This window comes from Ambystoma mexicanum, chromosome 14, assembly GCF_040938575.1.
Source record: "Ambystoma mexicanum isolate Mex_15411 chromosome 14, UKY_AmexF1_1, whole genome shotgun sequence".
Classification (NCBI taxonomy): Eukaryota; Metazoa; Chordata; class Amphibia; order Caudata; family Ambystomatidae; genus Ambystoma; species Ambystoma mexicanum.
In genome coordinates this window covers 624065090-624075402 of record NC_090940.1, presented here as the reverse complement: position 1 = coordinate 624075402, position 10313 = coordinate 624065090, and the positions used below count along the sequence as shown (strand labels likewise).

At 44.6% G+C, this 10313-nt stretch overlaps 1 long non-coding RNA gene across 1 annotated transcript in view; it reads right to left on the bottom strand.

Annotated features, from left to right (window-relative positions):
* Positions 1–251: 251 nt before the first annotated feature.
* The window catches only part of LOC138527377 (uncharacterized), a 160227-nt gene continuing 150165 nt past the window's right edge, over positions 252–10313 (bottom strand). Inside the window, exon 3 of the long non-coding RNA XR_011283912.1 lies at positions 252–2424. This is a non-coding gene — a long non-coding RNA (uncharacterized lncRNA). The remainder of the gene's footprint in view (positions 2425–10313) is intronic.

Genomic DNA, 10313 nt, shown 5'->3' with positions numbered 1-10313 from the left:
ACCCTGGTAGTTCCCATCCATTCTGAATTTTATTTTTGTATTTTATTTGGGTTTTATATAGTGCTTTAAACCAAAGCACTGTACATAAAATTAAAAACGGTAAAATAAATGAAGATTAGTAAAACATAATGTCAATTTAACCAGAGTGAAGTAAATGGGATCTCAGAGTTACGGCAACCAGAATAGACAGAAATAGGGGGGGGGGGGGGGGGAGTGTGAATAAAAGAGCTAATAGACGTGGAAAGAGAAGCGGGAATAGTTGTGTTAAATGTTGGAATCCAGGTCTCCGTGATACAGAGGAAGTGTAAGTTTAACCTTAAGAATAGATTGAGTGCAGAGGAAGATTTGCTACACAAGGATCTTGCATTCCAGAGGCACAGGATCTGCAGTACAGGGGGCTGGGGGTGGGGGGATAAATTAGATTTGCAAAGTTCTGAGAGCCGGAGCTATGTAGATTAGTACATGAGAGGGACAAGGACATAGGCCCCAACTGGGGATGAAAGAGTGAGATGGCAAGTAGGAGGGTAGATGGAGCAAGCCCAAAGGTGGTAACAGCGGGATAACCAGCAGATTGAGTAGCTGGTTGTGCCGGAGCTGGGAGAACAGGATAGGCTGCTAGGAAATGCATTGGCGTCGCGAGGGGTGGAGCCTCTGATGGTGAGAGGGTAGAGAGCCTGAGCCGCTCATTGCCGCGGACAGCTGCAGACAGCGAGGTCAGACTTCTCCCGACTTCGCTTGGGCTTCACCCAGGACGGATGTGATAAGGCAGTCCAACTGTGTTGATTGGCTGGGGCTTCATAGCTCGAGTCAGGTGATTTGGAAATGGTTGCTCCCAGGAATGTTACACACAATGAATGAGTACATTGGCCTTCCATGCATTATGGGGAAAGTGCACAAGGATGTAGGAGAATACCAGAGGCCAAGGAGGAACGAGGGAATGCGGGGAATGAGAGGAAAGGGGATACATTGAAATAAATCACTACCCACAATAAAAGATTTGAATTCAGGATTTCAATATCAAAACGCACATCTATTTCTAATGTCTTAATGACCATCTAAAATGTTACAGCGATGGAAACCTATTTCAGATGCTGTAGATTTCCTCAGGTTCAGGGGTCTCTGGAGGGCATGAGAGAAGGACTATCCTGCTTTATTTCAAACATACATCATAGGAGAAACCAAAGATGGGTTTTCTACAAAAACTCTTTCATGAATCTGTACATATATGTTCTTGTAGTGGATGGAGAAACTCAGAACATGCAAGACACAGTTATCGCCGACATCAGATAGCTGTGATGGCAGGGCTGTGGCCAGCCATGCCCTGAGACCTGCAGCATAAGTCCACCTTTCCGGGCGGCCGTTGTGGCAAACCTGTGAGCAATCCTAGCGATGCCTGAGTGTGCGCCATGGATCTCTACCAGTGTGAGATGGACATGAGTGGCCTAGCAGAGGTAGAAGTACACAGACTCATGATGTGTATTTGGAAAACCCCTCTAAAATTGGAAACAAAACTTTGGAACAAAATGGCTGCTGCTTCTGCTGTTGCGCTCGTCAAGTTCAAACACTGTCCACCTAGCACGGTGCATTAGTCATCCACTCCTAGGACTGTTCGCTACATCGTCACACTACGATTGTCATTTTCCAATGAAAGGTTTTGCTAGGCCTTCAGGTGGCTGTGAAGGAACAGGCAGTACAGGGACGCGAGTGGTTTCCTGGTTCTCATAGAGGTAGTTAAAAAGGGAAACAAGGCTTATAGGATGAGCAAACTCCGGTAAATGGTGCGCCTTCCTTAACTATCAACTCCCATGTAACCATCAAACGGCAAGTCTGATGTAGGACTCCCAGCTGCGTGGTCGACAGACTCGCTAAATGGGCCCTGTTGGGAACAGCTTCAGGCATCATCACCAACATGTTTCTTTATTACAAAAAAGGGAACTTCTTTTCCTAGTAATCTTCTGCACCAGGCAAAAGTTGTGTTTGAAACCACAGGTGTCATCTTGCATCAGAAGTAGAGCCATTGCAGTTGAGTCCTGTAGGCATCCATGGACGCTGATATTCCTGTAGGTATCTGCAAACACTTCCAGAGCGATGGCATTATAGTACATGCTGCAGTGTCCTGCAGGGATCTGCATTATGATGGCTGCAGTGTCAGCAGGGTAGACCGTGCAGTGTAGCCCTGTTGGTGTTAGAAGAGTAGAGCCCCATGTGTAATATCTGCATGGTGGCTGCAGTAGAGTCCTCTAGCAACAAGCTGTGTCTCCACTGCGGTAGTCTTCTATGGACATCATCAGTAGATCGTAAGGGCCGCTCTCTCTCGCTCAAGCATTCTGGACACGTGGATCTCAAGCCGCTCCTCTCCTTAGAATGATAGTGGAGTCTCTCAGTGTATTTTGGCCATTATTTGTTCTTTCCACCCCTTGGAGGCTGAAAAACACAAAAACCAAAGACAGCAAGTTAGAAGGTGACACAAACTTTGGGTTGGACAGTGACTAGATGGATAATCAATCACACAGTACTGAAGCAAAGCTAACCTGGGGTATCAAAATCTGTGGAATTCAAAAACATGGACCTATTTGATTTCTAAAGGCACATGCTAAGTGGCAGCTCTTACTTCCCTGTCTGTAGATCGTCTTGTGTAAAATGTAACCATTATTAGTGTGTTTCGGCCACTTCTAAACTTCTTAGCTCTCACCTGCGTTTACAAAAGAACTGCGCAGAACGGCCCCCTGCTTAGTAGGAGGCCTCACAGAAAGCCAAAACCACGACTTTTCATTACAAACACGAATCTCTGTAGTACAGGGATATTTGGATGTCCTGCTACCCACACAATTTGGTCCAGTGGGGAAGCTGGGATTATAACTGGTCTCGTAGTCCCACGGGAGACCTTTTAACTATTAGACCTCTCATGGCCCACTCTTCTCAGAGCTGTCACACAGTGAACTCTTGAACTGCGAGCTCTTGGCCCTTGCTTGGAAGTGCAGTTTTGTGACCCATCCATTGGAAACCGGTCACATGTTCCAGACTTTGTACAGGTGTCCCTTGTTGTGTAACGCGCGTCTATTCTATGACATATCCTCTGCCGAGATGGCCTTTACCCATCCCTATAGCAACCTAGGTTGTGCTTCACAATCCCGTGACCCATGTTTAAGACTGTTGTCCGATGGCCTGATATTCACAGCGATGTCTTTGTATATTTTTAGCAGTCCTATGCAAAATTCACTTAAGCATACCATACCCCAAGTAGTCCATAACAAATAGAGGTATTCTATGTAGTCCTCACTGGGCAATAGGAAAGATGGCAGGGCATCAAATGGAAGCAGTACCCTAGCACCTTTGGTACAGAAGTCAGTAGTAGTATATTTAAACCAATCTAAGATCTTCTCTGTGCCACTCCAAGACATACCGACCCACTCTTAACCCCCATTGCAGCCTACCTTTAAACCGTAACCCCAAAGTAATGGACTGGTTCAGGCAGCCTGATTATTGAAAATGTACACCTGCTTATCTATAAGTAAAATATACTGTGACTATCCCAACTGTGACTACCATTGGCAAATTATGTCAGCGCTTTGACACCACAGGAACTGGCCTGCACTATAGAAAACTGGATCGATTAAACTTAATTCACATTTTACAGTGGTTTGGTTGCTTAATATAAGGTCCTGAGCACCTACACCAAGTAAATCTAGTACTAAAGGAAGCCCTTGAAGCCACCCACATGTGTCTACTACGAAGAGATCCTGCTCGGATGCCAGCTCTTGGGCCATTACTACTTTCCAGGTTGGCCCTGAATCTAGGCCCTCAAACCCACCCCACAGAGCACAATAAGAAGCATAGATATAATTTTTTAACAAGCTATCCTTCAGACCTCAAACTACAGCACTGGCAAGCAGCTGCCATCTCAAAATACATATCATGGGGAAAATCCTCCTATTTCTGGAGCTCAAACAAAAGATCCAAATAAACCACGCCCAGTGATTGCCAAGAGAGATTAGTCCCCCGGCAGGGAGCGTGGAGAGTGGCAGCCTCCAAGCCAATCAAGAGGCTTGGAACTGGTAAAACACCCGCTCAGAGTCTCCTTGGAAGTGGGAGGCCACCAATTTCCCAGCTGGGATGAAGTTAAGAGCGACCCCGTATTCCTCAGTATGTTCCTGGCACATGCAAAGCGCGGCAATGTTTGACATGAAAAGGAAGAAGGGACTTGTCCATGACAGCCATTTTGTATTGTCATTTTTATCAAGCTGAGAAACTGCAAAGATGCTGTAACTCGGCCCTGGGGCATTACCTGTCCCGTTAATGCTCCTGCCCGTGGGGTTTAATTGCTTAAGTACATAGAGCGGAAGGCCCAAACAAAATATGCAAACGGTGCATGCCCATTGATTTCCAAATGAGACTACGGCAACAGCAAGTAGAGCGGAATGGCCAAACAAAATACCCAAACCGCCCAAGCCTGGTGTCTTCCAAGTTAGACTACTGCAACCATCTGAAAAGCAGAATGCCCAAACAAAATATACAAAATGCCCAAGCCCGGTGTCTTCCGAGAGATTAATACAACAATAGCACCCGATGGGAGGACATGGTAAAAACCCTGCTCTGAGCCTCTATCTTCCCACGCTGTGACAAAGGTAAATGCGCCCCCATGCTCTGCTTCTCCCACCCCTAATGTTCACATCCCTAACACACCCCACCACCCCACTTATCTGCCACTGCCTTGTCCCTCGCCTGTGCCGGGAACAGTGTTCCCAGACAATGCCAGTGGCAGCAATGGCCGCCAAGGAAAGGGAAAAGAGACTACGTTTAGTTCCCTTCTTCCTTGTCCAGGCTGGTCATTTTGGATTTTAGTTTTTTCAAGTTGAGAAACAGGCAAAAAGTCATTTCTCAACTTAAAAAAATCAAGGATTATCATTCTGGAAGAAAGCATTCCAGTATACTAATAGCAATGGGCAGTCTGTCCACTATTGCTGCTACACCACCAGGTGACTCATTAAAACCCTGACCTGGCCGTGGAGCGGGCCGCAGAGTCCCGTTGCAGAGTCTCTTATCTGCATTGGAGTCTGATTTTTCACAGAGGAGCTGCAGTCTGTCCACTATTGCTGCTACACCACCAGCTGACTCATTAAAACCCTGACCTGGCCGCGGAGCGGGCCGCGGTGTCGGGTTGCAGAGTCTCTTGTCTCTGGTCTACTGGGCCTGTTGGGCTGAGCTGGGCTGACGAAAGACGGTAAAACGCCCCGTAAAACTTTGCAAACAGTACTGATTTGTGGATTCCAGGAAAACCTATCATTGCCCTCCACTTACGTCCTCAGCAATGAGTAGTGAGAAATTGTAAACTGTTACATTTGGTTAAGCGGGAACAAGTTGGGCGTCGACATCGTAAAGGTTTAAGCCTGACTCTGCCCGTCTGAGGCACGATTCCTCTGGAAGCCCAAGAGAAACCGCCTACCTGGTGTTAAAACACTAAACTTGCCTCGGGCATTGGCACTCGGAAAATTTGCTGCGACTCTCGCCATCAGGCCGCTGTGGATCCACCACCCTCCCATCATCCATCTTCCATCTCCCCTCCCACTCCCTGCCTGCTCCCCGCTCCTACCTCCTTGCTGGTTCGGGTTCCACGCGGAGGGCAGCTGTGGGTTGGGCATTCCAAGGAGACACGGAAGCAGCGCTCCCCGCTCCTACCTCCTTGCTGGTTCGGGTCCCACGCGGAGTGCAGCTGTGGGTTGGGCACGCCAAGGAGACACGGAAGCAGCGATCCGCGTCTGCGAGCGCTGCTACCTCCGCGAGCGCTTGCGGTGTTCCCCCTGCCTGTAGGAGTTTGTGGGAGTTTGCGAGAGACAGCCTGCGTGAGCTATCTCACGGAGCGATCAGGTAGAAAACTGTCAGACTCTCCACTCAGCAAGAGCAATACAGGAAGGGGTCTCTACCTGGGGCAATATCCGAAATTTGAAATAAGGGTAATAACTCAATAACCCCTTTTCTTTTTTTTCTTTTTTTTCCTTCTTTCAAACCGGAATATGAGCCAAGGTAAATAGCGGTAACCTTGTATCCCCAGCAAAGAAAGGAGGTATCTGGGGGTGTGGTACCTCTAACACTACCGGTACCTGAGTGAGTAAACTTAGAGGATTGATTGAGTGGCAGGAGTGGGTCAGCAGTAGCAGGAGACTGCGGGACTTCGTCCTTTGATCCTGCTGGTGAGTTGGCCCACCCCATATTACAACAGTCACTCTGTGGTTGTGTGCCACTACAACAGGAGACTGTGGGCCTACAGCCTTTGATCCTGCTGGTGAGTTGAGCCTCAGTTTATCACAAAAGCCACTCTGCTGCTGTGTGCAACTAACTATTTGCAGAGTGCGTTTATGAACAACGCATAGTGAAGCTCACTTTATCAACCAAAATTGGAGGCAAACAAACTGAGTGGAAAAGTCTCATTTAAATTTAGCACTATTTGCCTGCAAACACTACTACTAATGGCGACTGGAACAAGACTTGCAACCAAATCCAAGAGCACACTTGGTACTACGGTTGAACTGAGGTCCCTTGGAACCAATCATCCATATGAAACCACACTAGGTGACATTTCACAAGCATTGAACACAAAAGGAGATATTGTAACACTAGTAAACACATTGGAGGACAATATTCAGGAAAGCAACATTAACTCTGAGATTAGTAAGGACATGTTCTATCCAAACAAAGATTCAACAGTGCCAAGCCAGCCCCCAAATCATGTATACAAGATTCAGACAGAAACATGCGAGCCGCAATTATCACAAAAGGAAAAAGCGATTGCGGCAAAAAAAAATTGGGAGCTGGCATACACAAAGGCCAAGTTGCGAGAAGATATCGGACAAAGGAGCTTCCAGCGAAAAAATACCAGGCAAGCTCAATTATCGATGGACATTACAGAAATTGAGGATTTGATGACGAATCAGGCTAAAAGAAATTAAGTTTTTAACATGCAGAAAAGCATAAAGGGAGAGCCGGCATGGTTAGCATCAACACCACGATTCTTAATGCCTGATGTGATGACAAAGGAGTATCACACATCTACTATAGTACATAATATCAGACAACCTGGAGATAGATCCCCAACAAAAGAGCATACATCGAATAATAAGAACTTCTGTCAATGTTAACCAAATGCATTACCGACAAACACACCAGAATCAATACCCACAACTATGCTAGACTTACAAAATTTGCTGTTAGCTGTAACCTCACAGGCGATGAAACCATTCATGAAGTTACTAGAAAGTAATTGCGATGCGCAAAAAGATCAAGCTACCCTGCTGGCTCTCATCCATTCAAAGCAGATTTTTGTGGAGTCCTTTCTAAACACGATAAATAATTGATTGAATCAAGAGGCTGAAGCAAGTGCCCAATGGCAGTCCAGGCTATTTGAAAAAGCAAGAAGAGAACATGAAGAGAAGGCAACACTGACAGCAGGTATGATGGAAATCTTAGCAAAGGGGCACCTGCCGCCTAGTGTAAGACCGCAAAATGAAACTGGACAAAAGGAACCCGTGCCACATCACGTTGCGCAAGCACAATCTGAATATATGCAGAGTAGTACCGACATTTTGACATTGGACTCTATCCAACGAGGTGAGAATGCGATTGAAACCACTGAGGCTCTCACCCCCTTACCTGAGAAGCCAATGGAAAATGTTCCTATTTTTGACAACAATAAGAACATTGCAAATATCCCACAACTATCACAGAAAAGAACTACCAAATAAACAAAGAAAAAGAAAACAAATGGGTCTAGAGCCTTCTTACGTAATTTGACAACCCCTAAAGCGAACAAAAACATACAACAAGGAGAGAAAAAAAAAGAGGCAACACTAAGTAGGACAGTGAAGCCACAAACACCCAATACGACTGAAAATATCCAAATAGATATCACTAGGATGGATGATGTGATGACTGAAACAAACAAAGAGCGACAACGAAGAGATGCACATAGTCAAGATGGTTTGTTGAACCTATCTACTTACTCCAAAGAAGAGCAAGAGAGTAACTGGGATTTGCAAATTTCTACCAATGATCAGTCTCTAATCATTGTTGACTGTTATGAAGAAGGTTACACCATAGAGTCCAGCTACACTGACCTTAGCTGTGAAGACAATTCTGATCTAGATCTGGAGACGTCTAGACTTAGTGTGGAATCAATTTCAGACAGTGAAGATTCTACATCACATTACTCGGAGAGGAGCCAACGAAACAACCAATTAGAAAATAGTATAGACACAGGTAATAGATCAAAACTGCGGCAACCTTCATTTATTAATCCTATGGATACTCCTCAAACCATAAAATTAAAAATCAAGCAAGTAGAAAATGATAATTACCAACAAGATCTGATCCTAAACAGAACAAATACTTTGAGACTGATACACGCAATTCCCGCACTTAGATGGGTCAACACAGGACACTTAAAAGTGGTGGAATTCATGGATGAAAAGAATTCAGATGTGATTCTCGTACATTTGCATAATACAGAAGATAGTGAAAAGATCATAAAAGAGGCACATCTCTTTTTGAAATTGGGGTTCTCATGTACGGCTGAAACAGCAGGTACGAGGAAAGCAACACGGGAACCTCAGCATTACATGAAGAGATCGATGAAACAGGAGAGAGGGGGAAACGATGGTGCACACTCCCCGGGGATCTCTACAAAAAGCAGAATGGTACGCTCAGCAGAAAGAGTGATAAATAAATATACGAGAGTAAATGTTACTAACATGCCATTTTGGAGAGAGGAGGAAACCCCAGATAAAACGATGACAGCAATGAGAAAAAACTATTCATAACCATCAATTAATAGACCTAACACTACTCTGACTCTGTGTACTTGGAATACCAGAGGATTTTCTCATCTCTTTCGCCTAAATACGGATGATCTATGTAAATATACCTTCGTATGTTTACAAGAAACATGGATTGACATTATGCCGGGATGCGACGGGTACACAGTGATCATGAATCCTGCCATATCCCGTAAAAAAGGACGTCCATCAGCTGGACTCTTAACTTTTGATAAAAATGGAAGAAAATATCCTAGTGGCAGATTCTATAAACATCTCACCGTGGATCCAACTAACGATGGTAGAAATCTTGAGTGGCAAGAAGAAACATGAAAACTTGGTGCAAGTGCCGGCGCAGAGATTAGCAATATTCAATATATATTGGAATCAGCTGGCCATTCAAATGGAAGAATTCATTGATACGCTATTCTCCACCATAGATAAAGTTATGCTGGAATCACACGATACTGAGATGATTTTAAGTGGAGACCTCAATATACATTTATTTGACCTACAAGGGTTAGCGATTGAGAAAACGCAACTCTCAGCGAGAGCAAAAATATGGAGCAAAGAAACCACAGGGCGACAGCTCTACTGCACCAATCAACTGAACTACAATCCAAAAAGTGCAACATGGTCAAATGGAAAAGTGTCAGCCACTTTGGATTACATTTATATGTCACCAAATCTAATCTCCAAAGTAACGGCTCAAGACAATATTACCTCAGATAATAGTGATCATCGCATTGTCAGCATAACATGGAAAGCACCATATTGTGAAAGTAATAAAATTCATCTACCACCCATGGAAACAAACTCCTCAGTCAGCCGACTGCGCATCAATGATAATCAAATGAAGAAGTTAGTAAGTACTTACACCAGCTCTGTGGTATCTGGCATGGAAAAAATAAATTATGAATGGATACTCTCGACGTTCTTACAAAAAACCCATAACCAAGAGTCCTCAAAGAAGTGCCACACCCATGCTTATAACCTACAAGTAGTAAACAAAAAAAAAGAATTGTGGAAATCGATCACGGAAATAAAAAGAAAGAAAGAGGCCAACTCATGGATCGCAATTAGACAAGCAAAACAAAGTTACAGAAATTGGACAAAGAATGCAAAAGCATTGCTCTTACAACAAGATGCAGAAGCAATCTTAGCCCTCTTGAAAACAAATAATACGCGAGGATTATGGAACCTATTGAATCCGCAAATGGACAGGCACCATAAAATAATCCAAGGGATTTCAGAATCTACATGGACTAATCACTTTAAGGCAATCTACAAATCTACAGTGAGAAATCATTCCACCAGTATGGACCAGAATGAAATGTCTGTTTGGACAAACACCTGGACAGAGGAGGATGTCTTGACAATCGTAAAGAAGCTCAACTCATCAAGGGCCCCTGGCCCAGATGGTCTAAGTAACATGCTTATAAAGAAACACCCAGAGGATTGGGCAAAATTCTGCGTTCATCTATTCTCTGCAATTGAAAAAGGGAAACA